Source organism: Sturnus vulgaris, chromosome W (assembly GCF_052056855.1).
Source record: "Sturnus vulgaris isolate bStuVul1 chromosome W, bStuVul1.hap1, whole genome shotgun sequence".
Lineage (NCBI taxonomy): Eukaryota > Metazoa > Chordata > Aves > Passeriformes > Sturnidae > Sturnus > Sturnus vulgaris.
Window position 1 is genome coordinate 66,496,023 of NC_142282.1, and position 24,244 is coordinate 66,520,266.

Consider the following 24,244-nt stretch of genomic DNA (forward strand, 5'->3'; position numbering starts at 1 on the left):
GGAGGCATTTGCTAGAAGAATTGGAAGCTTGTAACCAGACTGTGTTTAGCAACTCAAATATGTGCATTTGTAATGTAGCTACAATTAGAGATTGTGGTTTTCTGTATAAACTACCTGTGTTTACTAGCCACTTGCTAATTGGGGACTATGCCTTGTATCGTAGTGCAATCCCAGCCCCCATTGGTATGGATTTGTCACTTGTAGGGGAAATGTTAGAGCATGCAAATCTGCAGCAGCTGCCAGAAAGTGCCAAGGTCGAAGCTAAGAAGATCCTAATAACAGTTCACCACGATGGTAAAGTTATAAAACAAGTAATGCAACAAATTAAGAGGGCAGGAGAACACCACTGGTGGTTATTCCTTTTTCTCTCTATGCCCTCTTGCCCCACATTATGTGTCAAAATCTGTCTTGATTTGAAAGACAGGTGTCTGCTAAGGAAGGCAAGAACTTCTCTTTAAATGGAAAATGTAAACCCCCTCTCTACAAATTATTATAATTTTGAAATTAAGGAGCTCTCAGGCAGAGATATGGGAATAAGAATAACAGGTTTTTTACTAGGAAAAATTAAAATAGAAATACAGTATTACAAAAAAGCAAAACACTGACAGAGTCAGAATGCAACCTGACACCCCATCAGTCAGGGTGTTGGTAGCAGTCCGATTAAATGGTGGCTGCAGTCCTCCTGGAATGACAAATGTGGTTCTGTTGAAGCATTGGCCCTGTAAAAGGGTGTAGTTTTCCTTCGAAGGTCCACTGATGATGTACAAGGGTCTGGTTTTCCTCTGGAATCCAGTGGAATAAAGGCTGCTATGATGTTCCAAATCTCAGATTTTATCTTGGTAGGAAATGCTTGGCTCCTCCCCCTGGGTGGAGCATCTCACAATGTGATGATGTAATTTTATTAGTTATGCAGTGGGACTCAATGGCACATTAATAGAAGATACCTCCCTGGAGGAAGGATGGGTCATGGAAGAGATAAAAAACACTGCCCCACCTGGTTTCAACAGATGGTGATAGAATACATACTTTTGGTTACATCTTGCATTGCAACCCAAGACAATGTTTCTCTGTGATATCACCAACAAGTTGCTTTGTCATGCCAGGGTGAAATCAGGTTCTGTGAACCCAACAACTATGCAGAAATGTTAGGATCAAATGACTTACATAAGCATGTTGTGGTTTAACCTCAACTGGCAAGTACCATGCAGCTGCTCACAAGCTTCCCCTCCACCCCAGTTGGATGGGGAGGAGAATCGGGAAAAAAAAGGTAAAACTCATGGGTTGACATAAGAACAATTTAAGAAATTAAATTAAGGAAAATATACTGCTACTACTACTAATAATAATCTTGATAATAGTAATGATAATAATTTTGATAATAATGAAGAAGAGAGACAGAAAACCCAAGAAAAACGAGTGATGCACAATACAATTGCTTACCATCTGCTAACTGATATCCAGCCTATCCCTGAACTGTGATCAGCTCCCCTTCCTGGTAAGTCCTCCAGTTTTTATACTGGGCATGATGTTCTATGGTATGAAATATCTGTTTGTCTGGTTGGGGTCAGCTGTCCTGGCTATGGTTCCTCCCAGATTCTTGTGCAGCTCCTCCCTGGCAGAGCATGAGACTGCAAAGTCCTTGACTCAAGGCAAGCACTACTTAGCAACAGCCAAAACGTCAGTGTGTTATCAATGTTATTCTCATACTGAATCCAAAACACAGCACTGTAGCAGCTTCTAAGAAAAAAATGAACTTTATAACTGTATGGACAGATGTCTGCTAGGGAAAGCAGAGCCCTCCCTTGAAATGGAGAATGTAAACCCCCTCCTCCTGAATTAGTAAAATTTTGAAATTAAGGGGGCTCTCAGGAAAAGATATGGGGATAGGAATACCAGTTCTTTACTAGTATGTATAACAAGGCAAACAAAACAACAAAAACTATGGAATTAATACAAACAGAACAGGAACCCAGTAACAGTCCTTTTGGCCGCAGGCACTTTCCCCTTTGGTGCAGTTACCGTCACAGCCTGCAGGGAGCGCTGGCAGGCTCCAGGTGGACAGGGCAGATGCAATGATCCACGTGCGGCTGCAGGAGGTGCTGTGGCACGAGCTTGGGGAGCAGGTGGTAATGGCGGCTGTGTCCGAGATGGGAAGGGATGGAAAAGAGAGGTTTCGCTTCACGAACCCCGGGGCAGTGTCAGTCCCGGTGCTCCAGCAGGACGTTTGGAAACAGCAAGCTGAAATGGCACGGCGTCCTAGCAGGGCAGGGATGTGGGGTCCAGCAGCAGCAGAAGAAGAAGGCAGCTCCCGTCTGGGCTATAGTGGTGGTAGCAGTGACCCTCCTCCTCCGAAGCCAAGAGCGAGCGAGCGAGCGAGCGAGCGCTAGCAACTGCCCCCGCTCTCCTTTTACCTGCTTCTAAATCTCACGGTGTCTCTGTCTCTCCCTCCGAGAGAAATTCCCAAAAACAAGAGGGGTTGCTTCCCCCTCCCCTGTCTCAATAGCCATCAGTGCCTCTTTAACAAGTCAATGGGAAAAATTCCACAGGCAACAGATAAAAGAACAACCAACCCCCAACAGAACTAAATGACTGTAGCGGTTGACTCTGGCTGGGTGCCAGGTGCCCACTCAGTCACTCTATCACTCCCTTTACCACTGGGACAGGAGAGAGAATAAGATGGAGCACAATCAGCAGGATGAGATAAGGAAGTTTTATTACAGTAAAAGAAAGAAATAAGTAGAGATCTGTGTGCGCATGGGCTAAGGAGAAAAAAAACTCAGTCTCTACTTCCCATCAGCGAGCGATGTTAGGGCACTTCCTGGGAAGCAGGGCTTCAGCATGCGTAACGGTTCTTCTGGAAGGCAAACATTGAAAACTCACGAATGTCCCCCCTTCCTCCTCTCTCCCTTAGCTTTTATGTCTGAGCTGACGTCATATGGTATGGAATATCCCTTTGGTTAAATTGGATCAACTGGCCTGGTTGTGTCCCCTCCCGGGATCTTGCCCACTCCCAGCCCCTTGATGGGGGGTAGGAATGTTAAAGGGACAGTGCTGCTCAGCAGTTGCCAAAAACACTGATGTGTTATCAACATCCTTCCAGCTACCAATGCAAAGCACAGCCTTGTAAGGGCTGTGAACTTTACCTCAGTCAGACCAAATACACCCTTCCAAAACCAGGAAGGATGTGCAAGAACCTTGGGACCCTGTGCAACAAAGTTGTCCATATGCCTTCTGGAGAAGAGGGAGGTATAATCCCTCATTCTTCCTAGAAGATACCTTACCCAGCACAGGAGTTGCATCAATTCTAGGGCTATATGCCAGCCCAGGTCCAAGATAAAAAGTTCCTAGGCACAGTGAAATAAAGAGATAAGTAGCATGGCAAACAGCAAGAGCCAAAAGCAGTCACTAATGTCAGGAAAATTAATCCACAAACACCAGAGGTTTATGTCCAAAAAGGAGACAGAGGAGTCCTTTTTGCTTTATTCGAATAAAGGGAGAGGCCATGGGACATTCCCCTGGGATCTCTCAAATTTTTGGAGGACACAGCCTCCTTTTTATCCTATTTTCCCGGCCGCATTTCCCTCTCTCTTTTCCCCACTGGTTGAGGTACTTGAGAGGCACAGACTTCCCGGAACGCCTGATACCTGAAATTCCCCTCTAATGTATAACCCTCCCTTTTAATTTTTAATTCTTATAGAATTCATAGTTTTCCCCCCGTTGCTTCTTTCATCTTTCGATATCCAATTTCATTTATCAGCAGCCCTACAGTTTGTTTGTAAAGGCAAATATCTTTTTCCATTCATCAATCAGTGGAATCCATCCCATTGTTTCTTTTATCTCTCAGTGCTAGCCTTATCTACAGGCTAATCCACAACTCATTTGTAAAGACAAATTCAACATTCCTCTCACTAACAAGTCCTGAAGTCTAATAAACAGGAAAGAAAGCATAATCCATGATCAAAACAGAAGCCTGCCAGTTAACAACTATAACAGTTATGTCATGGTCAGATCAAAACTGTTATCTCAAGCCTCATGTTGAGTGCCAAAGAATTGTGGTGGGTTGACTCCAGACAACAGTCAAAAACCCATCCAGTTACCTGCTTACTTCCCTCTCCCATGCGACGGGGAGAAATCAGAAAGAAGACGAGATGACTCAGGGATCAAGATAATTACAGTATAATAGGAAAAGCAACAGATGTGCATGCAAGCAAAACAAAAAGGAATTAATTCACTAAGCTTTTGTTCCTGATCTCAACATCATACAGCATGGAATATCCCTTTGGTCTGTTTGGGTCAGCTGTCTTGGTTATGTCCCCTCTGAACCTCTTGCCCACTCAGCTCACTGTGTGAGAGTGAGCATGGCACAGTGGGAAAGAAAGCCTTGCTGCTGTGCAAACACTGTTTAAAAATAGCCAAAACCTTGGTGTGTTATCATCAGAACTGTTTTTAACCACAAATACAAACCACAGCACCATATGGGCTACTATGAAGAAAGCTGACTCCATTCTGTAAGGGTATGTGAAAGGAGAGTGACTGCTCATTTAAGGGTTGCACATTTAGGAGCCACTGACCCACAATACAGTTAACTTGAGTAGGCCCAGGCCTGTGTTGAGCTGCACAAATCCTTTGGCCATAGGATAACCTCAGCCAGCTCATTGCGACAGAGAAGCCTGCAGGCAGCTCCTGCTTGGTATCAGTGATTACATCACCTGTGTGGCTTCACCTTTATCTAACAGTGCAGCAAGAATTTTTAATGAGAACATATTTTAGAAATAGTTGGAGTTTTTGTAAGGAAATTAGCTCAAAGGACAAAAAAAGAAGAGCTTCTCTCCATGGATGGGATCTGTTCTATGAAGCACGCCATGGGAAAATCCATCTGGTCTAAGTCCCATTCCACACAAATGTAGAGTAACCAGCATCTGAAGGGATGCAAGATTTACTCACTGTCTTGGTTTGAAAGACAGGTATGGTCTAAGGAAAGGCAGGAGCCCCTTTTCTGCGATGCAGAGTGCAACCCCCCTCCCTTTTAATTATTTTAGGTCCAATTCAGACGCCTTCAGGCAGGAGATATGGGGATAAGAATAACAGTTCTTTACTGGTATCTAACAAGGCAGAAAACAACAACAGGTATAAAAATTGGCAACAGAACAGTCTAGCTCCGCTCCAGTCCCTTTTGGCCGCAGGCCGTCTCCCTGTGCTGTTACCGGTGCTGTGGGGGCAGGGCAGGTCCCGCGCAGTTGAAGAGGGCTGGGTGATGGTGGCCACGGCCCAGGGGTGAGAGGGATGGGGAAAGTTACTCCCCCCTCACGGTGTCGGTCGTGGTGCTCAGCAGAGTGTCCGGAGGTAGTAGGGTGAGATGGGAGAGCAGCAGAGCGATGTCCAAAGGCAGGGAGCGTGGATCTCAGTGCTGGGATGGCAGGGGAGATGCCAGAGGGGAGCCCAGGCTGTCTTCCCACTCCAACGAGCCAAGCGAGAGAGAGAGCCCCGCTCCAGACCCCCGTCCCACCTTTCCTTTTCTGGTTCCCCCCCCCCTCCCCCTCCAGCCACCCCCCTACGAGAGAACATTATCTGTCGTTTTAAGGTGTAGCCACAATTACTTAGCATAACAATGGGAGAAAATTCCACTGAAAGAAAAGGGAATAATTCAACCTCCAACACTCACTATCTATATTCCTCTTCCTTTTCTGTCTTAAAGCAGTTATTAAGCCTTTTGTTGTTGGGCCTTTTTTATAGAAGTCCATCCTTTGCTATTTCTCTCACCCCCACACAAGGCGCAGAACACAATGATAAAAACAAACCTTATCAGTCTCACTAATTGGTAAGGATATGTGGAGTGTAAGAATGTTTAATTTTTCAGTTGAGAGGATAAGGAAAGAGAGGGAGAAAAACACACTGAGACATAAACCCTGAGCAATTATCATTAATAGACAATAACCAGATTGGTTGGACCTCCAAGGGAGGTAAAGGCCTGAGACATAGCTGGGCCAATACTTCTAGTTCCAGTCTGATCTCTGAAAACCCACAAAGGAACAATGTCACAGTGTCCTGGGGTGACTTAGTGATGTTGAATTGTATCCCCATTTGTCTGTTTAGCCCAGAAATAAGTTTTGTACCTTTAAGGCTGGATCTGAGAGTGAAGGGGGGGAAGGAGAAGCAGTGGAATGTCTGAGGCGGTTGTTTTCAAAACATAGAGACAGGAGTTTCATTGCTTCGTCTCCTGGACTGTGTTGCAGTGATGGACAGCTGGAGAGAGCTCTCCTTTGCTTTTAGTTATTTTTTGACTAACTGGAGCAGAGAAGTTCCCTGGACAGTTTTTTCCTTTTTTCCTGGAATTATTTGAACCTGCTCTGGACTGGGGACCCAGGGGGAGCACCGGGAGCTTGCACCTGTGGCCCACCGGGGCCTGGCCTAGGCAACAGCATTTTCCAGACCCAGAGGGACTGATAACAGACTGAGTCAAGCTACCACCCAGAGGAGAGAGACTTTCTGAATTTGTCATCTCTTCAAAGTGGCGAGAGGTTTTGTTGTTTGATATTGATCGTTTTTTTTTTGTGCCAGGCAGCACTTTGCCTGTTGAATAAACAGGTTTTTTCTACTTCTCTATGAGAAAATTGCTTCCCAAACGGGTTGGGGGAGGGGCCACTTGGATTTGCTTCCTGGGGGGGGGGTCTTTTGAGGTTTTCTCCGGAATTTGCCCTAAACCAGGACAAATACACACAGTGAGCATCGAGGCATATGAGCTTAGAACACACATAATGCAATTAGCACATGAATAGCAGGTGGCTTTTCCAAAACCCATTTATCAAGGAACAAAGCAAGCTGTGGGTGCAAGGAGTCTCATGCACATCCTTGCCATTGCACGCAATTTGACTACAAGCCGACTACTTTATTCTGTAAATATGACAACTTTAGTGAGCCTTCTTTGAGTTCTCCCTGCTAGGCAGTGTGACTACATGGTGATGATTTCCCCTGAGGGGGGACACCTCTCAAGGTTACTCCTAGAGGTAGAGAGACCTTTCTACTGATGGCAGATTTTTGGATGAGTCCAATTCAAACTGTCCAAATTGCATCCGGACTGCACACCAGTGACTCTCCCCTTCAGCTGGGACATCTTTCAAGGTTTGAGATTCCTTACCTGAGACTGAGATCCTTTATTACCCAAGAAGGAGGAGACATCTTGTTCATATCAGATCCTTGGTAGATTTCTGATAGCATGCTAAATCAATACTAATTAAATCCATGTAGTTATTTCCTTTAGATATATCATTGCCCAAGTCTGAGACTACAACTGGAACTATCCACATCTGAACTTCACGACTCAATGTGAGAAGGTCTCCCTTATTTTCATGGTTTAGCAATGGTATTCCCCTATTTAGTGTTCCCACAAAAACACTCCAAACCACATGCCACTTGCTTACTGCCCCCTCCCCCTGCGGCAGGCTGGAGAGGAAAATTGGGAGCACAAAGGATAGAGATCATGAGTTGAAATAAAAACAATTTACTGGAAACAGCAATGGAATAAGAAAATTAGCAGTAACAGCAACAATATTAATAACAGAGGGAACCGGTGCTACCCAACCTCTTCCCCAACCATGCTTACTCAACCAGAAGGGACCCCTTCCCCCGTGCCTGGAAAATGACATGAGGTGTTATAGAATAGCCTCTGGGTCCTAGCCATGCCCCCTCCTGGCTAGTGCAAAAATGAACCCTGTCCTGGGCAGAACCAGAACATTATATACCCCTTATCCTATGCCATCTGCATCTTGCCCAAATCCTACACCTTCCAACTATATACATATGTTGCAGATAGGTAAAAATGTTGTAAACAAAAGGCCTCATAAAATCAGGCCTTGCTCTGCTGAATTACCAAGCTAGCCTGTCACTTCTTCTAAGTGCAGATAGCTTGCAAGTTCCCATGCAAAACAATCTTGGGAATGACAATTCGTTGGCATAACAACCTATTCTTGGGGAGAAAAATAAGTCTACACCTGTATAAACAATGAATTTATCCCACGAGAATCATTGAAGAAAGTATGTAAACACCTGAGTCTTAGCACATACACACAAAACACCTTCTAACCAATGAATTGAATAGCAAGAAAACTACTAACAAATGGGAGTTCAACACGAGGTCTGTAAAAACTGTATAAAAATGCAATGTGTGAATAAATAATTGGCTTTTCCCTGCATGAAAAAACAGAGTCCTGGCTGATTATTATTACAACATACATATACGTACACATATATGTATATATTCATATATATATATATGCACAAGCACAGGTATCATTTCCATAGTCAATGGCCATCCCTTCAAGATGGCTGTTGAGTTCTAGTCCATGTCTATGGGTTCTATCTGTTCTAGATGTCTTCCATGGCAGGAGGGCTGGCGTGCTGTTGGCTCATTGCAAGCTGCATTAGGAGCTCACAAGAGGTATATCTGGAGCAGTCCATCCTCATTGTCCGTGGTAGTTATGGCACACAGTGACAGTGTCATTCAGCAACCAGTATTGTACAACTCAACATTACAGACTGTTCTCACCCAAAAATCAAATCCCCTCAAGGTACACATCGTGTTTCTCTCTCCCTCTGCATTACCCAAGTGTAACCAGGTACTTGAGCAAAAGCAATCCCAGGGATGGGTTTACCTTTGCTTGAAGCAGGACTAATCCAAACTGACTTCCTTAACATATTCCTCATATGCACCATGGGGACATTATTCCCTTCCATGGTACATGGAGGTTTTGATTGGGCAGGGTCAGCTTGATTGGTTGTCTTGGTTTGAAAGACAGGTATTTGCAAAGGAAAGGCTGCTCAAACTCCCTCATAAGCTGCCAGTATCTCTTTTTCAGTTGAGGGTATAACAGGTCCAGGATCCTTTGTATGCCCAACTTCAGAACCCCAGGGGTTATCCTCAAGTCTCCCTGGGTACTTTTTGCCAGAGACTCCAGGAAGGACCACTCTCCCCAGATGCAGTGTAGAGCACATTTTTCCTGTCCTGACTGACCTGAGGACTACTGCATGAACAAACTCCTGTTTAATTTGTTCAAAAGCTTGTTGTTCTTCAGGACTCCACTTAAAATTGTTCTTCTGTGTCACATGATAGGGTTTACAATCTGACTGTACTCTGGAATATGCATCCTCCAAAAACCCACAGCCCCCTAGGAAAGCCTATATTTCCTTCTTACTGGTCGGTGGGGATATAGCTGCTATTTTATTGACCACATCCTTTGGAATCTGATGATGTCTAGCTTGCCATTTCACTCCTAAAAACTGATTTTCTTGGGCAGGTCCTTTCACCTTACTTTCTTTTATGGCAAAACCGGCCTTCAGGAAGATCTGGATTATCTTCTCCCCTTTCTCAAAAACTTCCTCTGCTGTGTTGCCCCATACGATGATGTCATCAATTTATTGCAAGTGTTCTGGAGCCTCACCCTTTTCCAATGCAGTGTGGATAAGTCCATGGCAAATAGTGGGGCTGTGTTTCCACCTCTGGGGCAGTGCTGCATACCCTTCCAGTTGAAAACAAACTGTGACCTGCACTCTGCTGCTAAAGGAATGGAGAAGAACTCATTGGCAATGTCAGTGGTGGCACCATTTTGCTGCCTTGGACTCCAATTGGTAATAAAGTTCCAGCATATCCATCACAGCAGCACTCGGTGTGATTTTATTCAGGCCACTATAGTCCACTGTCAGTCTCCACTCTCCCTTGGACTTACACACAGGCTCTATGGGGCTACTGAATAGTGAGCAAGTCTTGCTGACCACTCCCTGGCTCTCCAGTTCATGAGTCATCTCATGGATGAGGGTCATGGAGTTCCGGTTGGTGTGGTATTGCCAACAATGTACTGTTATGATAGCAATTGGTTGTTATGAAGCAGAGTTCCCAGGCAGGTTCAAAAGAGAACTCCTTTATTGCAAACACCAGGCTTTTTGAACAATTAGGTCATTATCTGTTACATTCCATTTCAGCACAAAAAATGTAGTTCAACCAACTACCATAAACCACGATGTGAACACATAATGGTTATATAACTTGTTTTTCTACCTCTAATTCAGCTGAGTCACTTCCCATAGTCCTTTTCTACTTAGCCGAAGTAGCAGGCCTGAGCCATGGTTTTATAAGCACAACAAGGCCCTTATTTTGTAAGGTTTTACCTATCTACAACATCTCCCCCTTTCTTTGTTTTTATGTGCAAAGGGTTCATGTACCCTGATGCCAAAACAGTCTGTATCTGTAAGGCCATTATCTTATTAAGACTATTACTGATCATCTGCTGGACACAGGATAAGATACATGGAATACAGATCACAATCAATAAAAATCCATCAAAAGAAACCATGCCACTGACAAAGTGATCCACAGCATAGGAAAACAAAACATGGTGTCCAATGTCCCCAGGATGTGGAAATAAATGGCTACTGCTCCAAAGCTCATATGGCTGCAGCTCAGGGTCCGTGCTGATTAGGCAGGAGGGAGTCTATTAGCTGGAAATGCTGACTTTGACATTACTGAATATCTTTCTGAAAGTATGGAATAGAGAATAACTAAAGAAGGTCAGCAGGAACACAATAACATGATGGTGAGTGCAGTGGGACACAAGGCCTCTGTTGGCAGGCTGTCTCCGTAAGCTTCCAGGCACAGCCACGTTCCTGGCAGTCCTACCCCTGCTGCTGCCTTGGCTACAAGGGCAGGATGGTGATTAGGCCATTTTTCCTCTCACTGGGCCTCGCCTCCTCAGAGGCAATTGATGTTTGTCCAGACGATCAGGTAACCACTTTAGACCTGTTGGCGATTAAACACATGCATGCCTTCTCCCCTAGGTTAATAAATCAGCTAGGCCTTACCATTGCACACCCAGTTGTGGATCCTTAGGTAAAACTTTTAGAAATTGGTTCCGAACATGCAAATCTTCAGAGCAGTATCGCTCTGCCAAGGATCAAAATTGATGAGCTGCTTTCAAAAATTTTAGTGTAAATATTGCATTATCTAAACGTTCTTGAGGAGCTGTATTCCCCCCTCTTTGTTTCTTCGACATGTGCATCTCTAACTTTGAACAGGAAGGCAACATAAAAGTAAAACAATACATGCAATAAAACAAAAAACTCATACCAAGCAAAAATAAGCAAGGTAATACAGGTAATTAGTAGCACATGAGAGAAAGGATAGTGATTTGGAATGATACATCATTAATTGCCTAAATACTGTACCATCACCCAGAGTCTGCAGTAGATGGCAAGCCCTGTTTCACAATGAGAACCTGGAGAACCATTCCCAGGCAAGGTTTCCAAGTTTACCTTGAAAGGGGGTCCAGCTTTTATAAGCCAAATTTGGCAAGTCAAAGTGACCTGATTACATTTTTTAGTGCAGAAACACCTGGGTCTGTAGGCATACCTCCTGACCAGCTAGGGCCAGGGCTTGGCCAGAGCCAAGGCCTTAACTGGAAGGGTTGCCCTAATATATCCTACAAACAAGCTTCTAGTAATAGCAGTTGGGAAAGCTCCTTAAAATTATACATTCCTTGCAGATAGCTACACAATAGCATGTGAAAGTTTGTCATTTATCTTTAGCTAAGTAGTTAATGGTACCATGAACAAACTGCAAATAACCAAGGGAATGCATATGTGTAGCATCAAATAATATTCTATGGATAATGCCCGTTATAAAAAGTCAGTGAATTCACGCCATGACATTAACAACATATTCAGAATCATTAATACAGCAACAGTAACTGCCCTAAGAAGTCGAGATTATGTTTTTTCACACATCTATGCATATATGACAATAAAGCAAAATAAAATCAAGAAAAAAAACACTAAATAGCTTACAATTAATAGCAGCCATAATTTGGAATTATTACTAATTTTTCAGTGCTACATATTGAAGATAAAACAGCAAAGATTTTTATGAATAATTTTCCTAATTGACCTATGCAGAACATTTATACCCATATAATCTTCAATGAAATTAAGTATCTAATAAACCACACCCTCATATTTTTACACAAATTATATTCTTAAACAGTTGCATAACAATTCATCATAATTGTTTCAGTCGGTCCCATCTTTATAACAAAAGAACTGTATCTTGTAATTTAAATTAGCATCTTTCAACAGAACTTAAACTTAATGTCACTCAAACCTAATGTCACTTAAACATAGCAGTGCACCTAAGAGAACTTAAAGTTAACATTACTGAAATGAAACAGAAATTAATCTTAATAGAACTTAAACTTAACAGAACTTAAACTGAACAACACTTAACTTCGCTTAAACTTAACAACACTTACACTGAACAGAATTTAACCCTAACATCACTTAAACTTCACAGAACTTAAACTTAACAGGACTGAAAATTAACATCACTTAAATTTAACAAAACTAATGTCAGAGTTGAGTGTGTTCCTTTAAAAGTTTCAGATACAACAGAATTTGTTCATTGATGTTTGTTGTATGACAAATTATCGGTAGCTTTCTTGTAATGATGGAATCAAAATGAATTAATGTGCAAGCAAACAACTGATTGGTAAATGAAATAGCAGCAGCATGGATTTACTGGAGAGATTATAAAGGTGTGGCAAATACATTGTGATTTTACATAATGTAGTTTTGAGAATAGCTCATGGTAAGTGCAAATATTATTGAAAATATCCATTCATAGTCAGGACTTTCTGGTGTAAGTTTGCCAGGGTTTTTTAAAGTGCAGCTTTACTCAGAAAAATGACAGCAATGTGTATCTTGGCAAATTGCACTTCAAACCTGTTCAGTTAGCAGATGGTGAGACAGCTTTTTGAGATTGCCTGTACAATAGATTTGATCTTGGAGTATTAAAGCTAATGTGATATAAATATTTAAGGCTAAAACATAAATGACCTAGTTATATAATACTGCCATGAGTTTTGCACATGTAACTCGGTTAGGTCGGTGGGTGTGTAAGACTGACATGTGAATCTAAACTGCCAAAGTAATGGTTTCAGATGATTCTAAGGAGTGAGCTACTGTTTACTGCACTTGTGGTCCATCAATGTGCTTACACTGTTTTGATATCAAGTCCAATTTCAATTTGTAAGTGGCAAGGAAGAATAACTACACTTGAATCACTAAATAGCTGTACCACATGTTTCTTCATGGTGAAAGATTGACAATAAAATTACCTTATTAAAGATGTGGGGTAAAAAAGCAATCGAACTGGTAAAGCTGGCACAATTCTGTCTGCTTTGCAGTGGGGTTTCATGTGCTAATTACATCTAAATCTTGAATAGCTTCTGCAGATAATGCTCAGGGTTTGCCTTCAGCCGCGGGGGGCTGGTTTTTGGGGGGGGGGGGCAGCCAGCAAAGGAGCCACTGTGGGGGGAGCTGGCAGCCGAGAAGCTGCTTGCATGGGAGGCACCCTGCAGAGCAGCCACATCAAAGCCTCTTTCATTTAGGAAGCACATACAGCGTTCTTTACCTGTAATAAAAGTTGCTGCAATGTGGAGAAAGTGTTGCAGTATCCTCAAGCTGCACCCACACTACCGTGACACCTCCCCAGTCCCAGGATACTCACAGTCCCGTGGTTCTTTGTTCAGCGAATACCACTGACCTAACTTTATAGGCTACGTCAGCATTTCACTCTCGGTTGGACTGTGGTTCACAAATAAAGTCCTCTGTTGTTGTAGCAGGGTCTGAGCTCTGCTTTCTGCTTGCAGTCTGAGGGGTCCCGAGTCGTAAGGACTGCCTGTCCAAATTACAGTCCATCTCTTCATTGCAATCTGATATCTTGTTCTGAGTCCACGGGGCTTTGTTGTTGGTCACATTTCACCTCTTCACGATAATCAGATAGCCCATTGTTCGGGCACCAAATGTTTCGAAGCAGAGCGATGCAGACTCCCCAGGCAGGTTCAAAAGAGAACTCCTTTATTGCAAACATCAACCTTTTAAAAGCAATTAGGCTGTTATCTTTTGCATTCCATTTAAGCACAACAAATGTAATTCAATCAACCACCATAAACCATGATGTGAACACATAATGGTTATATAACTTGTTTTTCTAACTCTAATTCAGCTGAGTCACTTCCCATAGTCCTTTTTTACTTAGCCAAAGTAACAGGCCTGAGCCATGGTTTTATAGGGGTAACAAGGCCCTTATTTTGTAAGGTTTTACCTATTCACAACAATTGGTGCCTGTTATTCTTCAGCCCTCAGCAGTCCCACAGCCAAAGGGTCCTCTGAGAGACCAGGCAAGGTATTAGGAAGTTTTATGTCCTCTGTCTCCACAGCACCTATCCCAAAAGCCTAACCATTCCCTTTTGGGTCCTTGAAATATCCTCTCCTGAGGTAATCTATTACAACAATTCACAGGGCCTCAGGGCCAGTCAAAATGGGGTGTTTTTGCTATTCAGTCTGTCAGGCTCACTTGAGCTTCCAGTACAGTCAGGTGTTGTGATCCCCCTTTCACCCAAGAAATGGAGATGGATTCTGCCCCTACATAGCTCAATGGCATCAGGGTACATTGTGCACCAGTGTCGACTAAAGCCTTATACTCTTCTGGGTCTGATGTGCCAGGCTGTTGGAACCACACAGTCCAATAGATCTGATTGTCCCTTTCCTCCACCTAGCTGGAGGCAGGGCTCCTCTAGCTCTGGTCATAGTACTTGTTGCTCACTTCTTGTAAATATGACCTGGAAGTGCTTTCAAGAGGATTGGAAGTAACATCAGCCCTCCTATTCTGTCTGAGTACTTGCCCACTGGAAACTGGAGCAGCATTTATCCTTGAAGAATTTCATGCAGTGATTGTTCTTCTTCTCAACTCACATACCTCTGCTACCAGGGCAGAGGTGGAGTTTCCATCCCCCTTCCTCATGTCCTCTCCATGGCCATCCAGGTAAAACCACAGGTTACCTCATGGTGTGAACTCTCTCTCTCAAGCAGGGAGCACTTGCTCCCAATAGTGGAGACTCTGGTCCATACTGGTGGGGGCATGGGACATTTCCTCTCTAACTTGCTCAAATCATTTGAGTCTGTCTACAGTCCTGGACAGTCTTTCCACAGCTGGGGCACAGGTTGGTAAGGAGGAAAAAGGATGATCTTCATATTGCCTGAATTGGGGAGTCACCCAAAGCACTGTTTTCCTTCTTTCATTGACATCAATGCCAATGATTTGGTGTATGACAATGGCACGCAATGGCTGCAGTCCTCTTGAAGTAGTAGATGTGATTCTGTCACACGAATTGTGTGTGCTAGACCTCATCTGAGTCTACAGGGGACTGCTTGTTATTTGAATGCCTAGAGATTGCCTCTAACACAGCTAATTCTTTCAGGTACTGGTTACCTTTCTCTGTAGCATTCCATCTGCTTCGGTGTACTACTAGAACATCCTTAAGAGAATGAATACCTTTCCCTTTTGCTTGACAGGAGTCCACTCCAGAGGCTGAGTGTCTGTCTTCTTCCCAATCCCCTTGTTAATGCGCACATCCCAGAACAGGGATTCTAGTTGCTTGGCTTCACTACCATCTAGTTTCATATCTTCAGCTGTGATATCCCAGCACTGGAGCAGCCAGGTCACCAGGGATTCACCCAACTTGTTGCTGAAATCTTTTTGCATATCTCACAGTTCACCCAGGGATGGAGATTGGGTGATTGTCCCTGCCTCTTCCTCCTGTTCTGAGGGCCCTACTTCCTCTTCATCCCTCACTAAATGAACTGATTTGGCCTTGGATTTCTTCTTCTGTATAGGGGAGATGGCTACCAACACGTGTTGCTCCTCTGGTTCAGCTGCAGTTTAGGTGGCCACGGTGTCTGGTGGTCTTTTTTCTTCCTTGTCCCCATGAGGGTGCTGCCTAGTATACAGCAGTGTCCAATAAAGAGTAGCCAGGGCCCAGCAAGATGCATAACTTTGTGCCTCTCTGGAGCGGCCACAGCATTTTTCCATCACATATTTTATTACTTGAACGGGGTCCTGTTCAAGGGGTGAACTTCCAAACCATCAGAGAAGTCCTCCAAAAACTGTCCCATGTCCTCCCATATTCCATGCCATTCACATCCTCTGGGATGCAGGCGCAAGTGCCCTGTCGTTGCAGCCAAACCGTGGTCCACTCGCAGTGCTCTCACCATTGGACACAGGAGCAGGGGTAGGGGTTCCACAACTCACTCATGACTTCAGTCCAAGGGTGCAGGATCTGGGAATTTCCCTCGAAGCAGGTGGCATCAGCTCCGGGAGGCCTCAGGGTGTCTTGCAGCAGGCAATGGTGGTGGTGGGGGCGGGGGAAAGCTAAGGGATTCTGCCCTTCTATTTCCCCTCCACATTTTGCACCTGTTTTCCATTCCTTTTTATGAGCCTCAAGGTGGGCTACTCATGGTGCATATTACACGTAGTTTTCAGGTGTTCAAGAGTGATTATGATAAGCAGACATAATGATGAAGCACTTTTTGAAGCCTTTTTCTTATTATCAGGCTCTTACAGATGCTGAGGGAATACACTTCCCCAGCTGGTGGGAAACCCTGTCCCTGCCTCAAAGAGGGAGAGTCTGATGGTGCAGCAGTGGAACCCATGGATGTTACAACTGTCCAGGTTCCAGCTGAACTGAAAGGGCAGTGACAGCCAGCAGCAGTCGCCCCTGTGCAGAGGAGGAAGTATAAGACCAAATCAGTGTGCCCAGTTAATGATGATGGGGAACCAGGGCCCTCACAACCAGCAGGGGAGCCAGAGCCTGAAATCATCACTGAGTCCCACCATAGTCTCTCTAATCTGTGAAAAGACATTGTGAGTGGGGGCACGGGGCTTAAGCAACCTGGTTACTTTGGATTTGGGACCTTATGGGTACAGGCATGTAACTGGATAGTGGTGAGGCAAGGAATTTGGGATCCTAGACCCAGGACACGAGTATTGATCAGGTGTTCTTGATGGAGGCAGGGCCCCTTCCTCTCAGGGAGTGGCTTTTAATGAGTGTAAGAGAGAGGTTTGTTCAGAGACAGAATGCAGGAGCACCATCATAGAATGCCCTAGAAGACCATGGATGAAGGGATCCAATGCGTGAGAGAAGTGGCAGTACTGGAGATACTTTTTGGAAGAGATGGACAGCACGATAATGACAACGTCAGGTGCACAGGGCAAATGTGGTGCTTTGCATATCTGGGGCCATCTGAACACTCCAACTTCATGGCAACGATGCATTTCAAGGACAACCAAGAGAGAGTTGATTCTGTAGCCAGCAAACTCGGAATTATGAGAACATGGTCCATGGCCTGATGCAGACTCACATCTCTGCTGTGGTTGAGCGTTTCAAAGGGGAGATGAGGGAGGACATGAGGGAGAACAGTTTCCAGGTGGCACCAGTGCAAACCAGAGGCCCAGATGTCAGAGCTCAACTTCCCCCAGCTAGGGAGAGGGGGTACACCCCATGAGCTGACCTGTGGTTCGCCCTATGTGACCATGGGGAAGATATGAGAAGGTGGGATGGAAAACCTATTTCTGTACTGGCAGCATGGGTGTGTCAACTCAAGAAGGAAAACATTAACTGAGGGAGTTCTGCTAAAGTGAAGGTACCCTCAGCCTCCCGTGAGAGAGTCACTAGGTATAACAGAAGGGAGGATGATCTGTCAGATCCCCTTGAAGGAACCTCTAGAACATACACTCAGAGAGGAAATGATAACCAGGACTAGAGGGGCCCTGCCTCTAGGCAGGAAGAGGCAAAGGAAAATTGGGTCTTTCAGATGGTGTGGATCTGATAGCCTGGCACATCAGAGCCACAAAAATATGAAGTGTTGGTTGATACTGGTGCACAGTGTACCCTAATGTCATTGAGATGTATGGGCAGATCTTGTTTCTGTTGCTGAGGTGACAGGGGGATCGCAGCAGTTGACCCTGTTGGAAGACAAGGTGAGCCTGACTGAGAGAGTGTGGCAGAAACATCCTATTGTGACTGGCCCAGAGGCCCTGTGCATTCTGGGCCTAGACTTCCTCTGGAACGGCTATTACCGAGACCCAAAGGGACTCAGGTGGGTTTTTGGAATAGCTGCTGTGGAGGCTGAGGGCATTAGGCAATTCAGTATCTTGCCTGGACTGTCAGAAAATCCTTTTTCCATTGGACTCCTGAAGGTGGACTGATTGCTACTTCGACAGTGCACCACCGGCAGTATCAGATGAATCCACATACTGTGATCTTCATCCACAATGTGATCTGTGAGCTGGAGAGCAAAGGAGTTGTCAGCAAGGCCCACTCACCCTTCAACAGCCCCATGTGGCCTGTGCACAAGTCTGAAAGGGAATGGAGATTGACAGTGGACTATCATAGCTTGAATTAAGTGACTCCACTGCTGAGTGCTGCTGTGCTGGACATGCTGGGGCTCCAGTATGAGCTGGAGTCCAAAGCAACGAAGTGGTACACCACCATTGACATTGCCAATGCATTTTTCTCCATTCCTTTGGCAGCAGAGTGCAAGCCTCAGTTTGCTTTCACCTAGAGGGATGTGTATTATACATGGAACTGACTGCCCCAGGGGTGGAAGCACAGCCCCACAAAGAAGGAAATCTTGGCCACTTATGAAGGAGTTCAAGCCGCCTCAGAAGTAAGTGACACAGAAGCACAACTCCACCTGGCACCTTGACTACCATGCTGGGGTGGATGTATAAAGGAAAGGTTCCCTCTACCCACCATGCCACCAATGCCACATGGAGCAAATGGATTGCTCTCATCACACAGTGCACCCATATTGGAAACCTGAATCGTGCTGGGATTTTGGAAATAATCACAAATTGGCCTGAAGGTGAGAACTTTGGTCTGACAGATGAAGAGGAACAGGAACAGGTGACACATGCAGAGGAAGCTCCACTGTAGAACTAACTGCCAGCATGTCTTAGGTTGCAATGTAATATGTAACCAAAAGTAGGTATTCTATTACTGTCTATGTAAGTCATTAAGATAAGTGAGGCAGTGTTCTTTATCTTCTCTATGACTCATCCATGAGAACTCCCTCCTGGGGCTATCTCTGCTAATGGGCCATCAAGGTTTCCCAGCATGACTCATACAATTACATCATCCCATTGTGAGATGCTCCACCCAGGGGGATCAACCAAGCATTGCTACCTGGATATAATCTGAGGTTTGAAGCACCACAAGCAGCCTTATTCACTGGGTTCCCAGAGGACAAGAGCTACATAACCACCATTGGACCTTCAGAGGAAGACCAGGCCTTTCTACAGGATCACCTCTTCAGCAGAACCACATCTATCACTTCAACAGGACTGCAGCCACAATTTAATCGGAGTGCAACCACCACCCTGACCAACAGGGTGTGAGGTAGTATCCTGACTCTGTCAGTTTAAGCCAGTGTTTTCTGACTTTATTTAAATTTCCCTGTTAAATTGTAGTTCTGACTTGGAATTTCCCACTGGTTTGTTTTCAAACTAGTACACAGCAGAAGAAAAATGCTACACTCTTTTCACTGACGGTTCCTGTCACAATGTAGGGACAAATCAAAAATGGAATGCAGCCATATGGAGCCCCATGCGACAGGTTGCAGAAGCTACTGAAGGAGAAGGCGGATCAAGCCAACTTGCTGAACTCAAAGCTGTCCAATTGGCCCTGTACATTGCTGAAAGAGAGAAGTGGCTAAAGCTACCTTTACACTGATTCATGGGTGGTAGCCAATGCTTTGTGGGGTTGGCTGGAAAGGTGGAAAACGTCCAACTGTCAGCAGAGGGAAAAACCAATCTGGGATGCTGACAAATGGCAAGACATTACCACTCGGGTAGAGAAGCTACCTGTGAAAGTTGGTCATACCCATGTGCCCAAGAGTTGGGCTAATGAGAATCACCGAAACACTGAACAGGTAGATCAGGTTGCAAAGATAGAAGTGTCACAGATAAACTTGGATTGGCAACACAAGGGAGAGTTGTTTCTAGCTCCATGGTTTGGACCCCTGTACCCCCATGTCAAATTTGTGAAGGGTCACCAATCACTCTGCTTGTTTATTTTCATGCTGATTCCCCCCCCCCCCCAGCAGTCTTCAATGAGTTAGAGGTAATAGCAGCTTTGATTCCACTGGACAGCCACAGATCCTATGGGCACAATCACTTTCCAGTCATAGACCCACTCTCAAATGTGCCCTTTGACATCAAAACAGGAAGCTACAAATTACAGGTATACTGGTGCTGATATAGCCTTCTCAGCATGGCTCAGTCATTGGCCCCTAACTCAAGCTGCTAAAGGTGTAGCTGGGGTTGGAGGCCTCTCTATTCCAAAAGAGTGTCAATTTTGTCACAGCTGAGGGCCCTGAAGTTTGCACTCCTACTGTGAAACCTTACATACTCTCACTCCCTGTTACTTTGTGGGGACGAGACTGCCTTAGCCAATGGCGTCTCATGTTGGAAAGAACTTTATCATAGGGGCTTCTGCTGAGCAGCATATCCTGGCCCTCACCTAAACAACAGATTGTCCTGTGTGAGTCAACCAGTGGCACCTTCCTCAGAAGAAGCTGCAACATTTCCACTAGCTTGTGCAAGAGCAGTTGCAAGCTGGACATATTGTTCCTACAACCAGTCCATGGAACTCTCCTGTTTTTGTTATTCAGGAAAAGAGTAGAACATGGCTGCACAATCTTAGGAAAATCAATGATGTTATTGTGCCTATGGGAACCCTACAGCCAGGGCTCCCGTCTCCTTTGATGTTGCCACAATCCTGGACCCTCATTGTCATTGATCTCAAAGATTGTTTTTTTACCATACCACTTTGTGAACACAATGCCCCCCGGTTTGCATTTTCTGTACCTTCCATTAATGCTGCCTAGCCCTACCAAAGATATCATTGGAAAGTTTTACCTCAGGGCATGAAAAATAGTCCCCTCGTTTGCCAATTTTTTGTTGCTCAAGCGCTAGCTCCAGTACGCTTGAAAGCCCCTAATGTTTTACTTTATCATTACATGGATGACATTTTGATTGCTGTTTTCACTCCTGCTGAAGCAGCAAGGGTAAAACAATTGGTTATTGAGGCAGTAGAATGAAAAGGTTTGAAAGTAGCAAATTAAAAAGTACAAGAAGAAGCCCCTTGGAAATATTTATGGTGGAAAATTTTAATTCAAACTATTCAGCCTTTGCAGCTGCAATTGATATCTCAAGTATCCACCCACAATGATTTGCAAAAGCTCTTGGGAACGATTACTTGGGCATGCCCTTTATTGGGTATTATAACTGAACAACTCAATCCCCTTTTCCAGTTACTGAAAGGGGACCCTGAACTTACTTCCCCTCACACCCTCATATCCAGAGCAACAAGAGCCTTAGAGCAGATCACACAGATGTTAAGTCCTCAACAGGCTCATAGAAAAGTTGATGGTATCCTGTTGGAGTCAGTAAGTCACGAGTTTCTCTGAATTTTTCAGAGACATCAGAATGCAGGGATTGAGTTGAAACCTTTAGATGGATTGAAGTATATTAGGCCTCTTACATATAAGGCAGAGGTGTAGACTTAGGCTGTAACATAAAAGAGAGAAAATAAGTAAGTAAATGGAATAAGTTTTAAGTGATTTTAGTAAGCAAAAGGTCTTAGATGCCTGAGAAGTAGTACATGTTCTAGTGAAGGTTAAAAAACTTGTTAGTGTTTTCTTAAAGGCTCCAAGAACCTAGCTTCAGACATAATAGTTAGAGTTAAGAATATTGCTTACATTTTTCAGTTAGAACAAGATAGGCCATGAAAGTAGTCTATGTAGCCTGGCGTGCTAAGAAACCAGAATTCTAATAGGTTAAGGAGTAGTGGTCCGAGTTTGTGTCTTAGCTAGTTGGAAACTCTCTATAAAAGAACATGCATCAGGGAGAGTGGGGGCTCTATGCCATGGCTTTATGCCATGTGCATTTTGCCATTGCATTTTGCCAGTGCAGCTTTGCCATTGCTTTATGCCATTTCTTTGCCTTGCTTTGTATTTACTTTTGAGACTGATGTGCTTCTGCAATAAATAACTTTACAGCAACTATTAGCCACTTTGCTTTTTACACAAAGAAGAATAGGCCCGACAGTGTGGGTGCACAAGAGGCACCTGGAGAGGCTCTGAAACCTCACAGTATCCCTGTCAATTTTTATCTTATTAATGCCCCTTATTAGCCATATGCCTTGTTAGCCCAATGGGATGTGCTCAAAAGGACCCTATCATTATTTTAGAGTGGATTTTTTTGTCACATCATTTTGGAAAAACCATAGTTTCCCACATAGAACTTATTTCACTGTCAATACAGAAAGATCAACAGTACCTGCTGCAACTTGATGGTGTTAATCTCTCTGTTATCTACTTACCCATGACTCAAGATTATTTAGATTGGCTGCAGCAACACTCACTGGCTTTTCAGATTGCCCTGCAAGGGTTTTCTGGTCAATTAAACATTCATTTGCCTTCTCATACTTTGTTGAGAAGTCTATGACAGTTGAATTTTATTGAAAAATCTTATTGCTTTCCCAATTCCAATTGCCAATGCCCACACGATGTTTACAGATGGCTCTGGAAAGACTGGACGGTCTGTAATACTGTGGCAAAATAACGGGCAGTGGCTACAAGATATAGAAGTAGTTTGCAGTTCTTCACAATTAGTAGAACTAGTAGCTGCGGTAGCTCTAGAAATCTGGCAAATCGATGTTACTCATTTTTCTGAATTTGGTAAGACTTTCAGTGTCATTTTTTGTCCACTTTTGCAGTCTTTGGAGCACATGTCACCATATTCCTCTCTAGACCTGGGAATCAAGGACACCTTACTGTCTCAGGCCTCGAGAAATGTAAACAGAAGTGAGTTGGAGGGGAGCAAACTGGGGGTAAATTATTTCACCTGAAGTTGTAATTTGAAGATTAACCCCCAGTATGCAAATGGACCAAACTTATAAAAGTGTGAAAACTCGTGACCTGTTGTCCATTTTGGGTGTCACCCAAAATGTACCTGAAGGTCCTTCATTAAATATATCTGCTTTTTATTCCCTTAATTTTCTCTGACCTCTGTTTTTAGGTAGCCCCGAAAAAGGCATCTGAGGCATGCAGCCACACTCCATCCCGTGACTGCAGTCAGCCATCTTTACCTCATGAAGTGGCAGTGCAGGTACATCTTGCTTTCATGCTATAATGTTGCCTATAATCAAAAGGGGAAAAAACCCCTTGCAACAGTGTTAGAATAGCAAAGCAAAAAGCAGACCTTTATTTGGAAGCTTTCAGATGTCTCGGTGGTGATGGGCACACCCAGCACTGGATTTCCACAATTTTATAAAGTTAATTAAGATATCTAACAGGTACATCCAATAGGAGATTCAGTTGCCCCAATAACCCACCCCTGGGTCAGCCCCTTGGAGTTGGTTGAAGGGCTTCTTTGCCCCACTTTTTGTTGACTTCTCAGAATCTGGTAGGAAAACAAAATGTTCTTGTAGGTCCTCTTCCTAACAATAAGATTAAACAGTATTTCAGGAATGTGTTTAGAATGTTAGCTTATTGTTTAAGAGAAAGGGTGGGAAATGTACTAGAGTTAATTAAGGAGCTATATAACTATATAATAGTAGTTTACAGAGCTACAAATATATCAAAAATGTATAAAAAGCAAAAATCTTTTTGGCATCAATAAAAGCATCCACTGTATGTGGACATCATCGTTAAGTATGTTGAGATACATCAATATCTTATATTTTACTATTTTTTCTTATCTCATGTAATTTAAAAGGGTGTTGAATATATTATCATCATACATGTCCTAGGGTGATGTTATGGTGTTTGTATCTCCAATCGTGTGTTCTGTTTGTGCTTGGTATTATGTCCTGTGCTTTCAGGACTGAATCTGAAAGTGAAGGTTTGTTTTGTCTTGTTATCAGCCGGCTCACATCCCCCATGGTCTGTGTTTAGGAGAGGCTTAGCTTAGCTCTGCTCGCTGCTGCTTCTTGTTCTTTCCTTTGCTTTTGCTTATTAGTTAGTTCAGCTAGGCAGTCCAATATTTTTCCCTGGACTGTTTCTTTTCCCCCTCTCCCTTTCCTGGATACCATCTGAACCTGTTCCAGACGGGGACCTGGGAAACACCAAGAAACACCGGGAGTCTGCATTCTGTCACCTGCAGCAGTCATTCCCCAGCGCCGGAGACTAACTGGGTGACCACTCCCTGGAGAGACTTTCTGAGTTTGTCAACCATTCAGAACGGTGAAAGAGTTTTTTGTCATCTGGTGTTGGTTTTTGTGCTGGGGAGTGGTTTCGCTTGTTAAATAAACAGGTTTTTTTCCACTCCTCTCTCAGGAAATTCTTCCCGAACCCGGTGGTG

General features: G+C 44.0%; 2 long non-coding RNA genes across 3 annotated transcripts in view; one reads left to right on the plus strand and one right to left on the minus strand.

The window, feature by feature from the left end:
- LOC148220358 (uncharacterized) overlaps positions 1-2,709 on the minus strand; it is a 37,668-nt gene extending 34,959 nt beyond the window's left edge. For both annotated transcript variants that reach the window (XR_015798906.1, XR_015798905.1), the window contains exon 1: positions 1,441-2,709. This is a non-coding gene — a long non-coding RNA (uncharacterized LOC148220358). The remainder of the gene's footprint in view (positions 1-1,440) is intronic.
- LOC148220359 (uncharacterized) lies at positions 1,254-24,244 on the plus strand. The gene is made up of 3 exons (XR_015798907.1): positions 1,254-1,495; positions 22,961-23,050; positions 23,991-24,244. It is a non-coding gene; the product is annotated as an uncharacterized LOC148220359 (long non-coding RNA).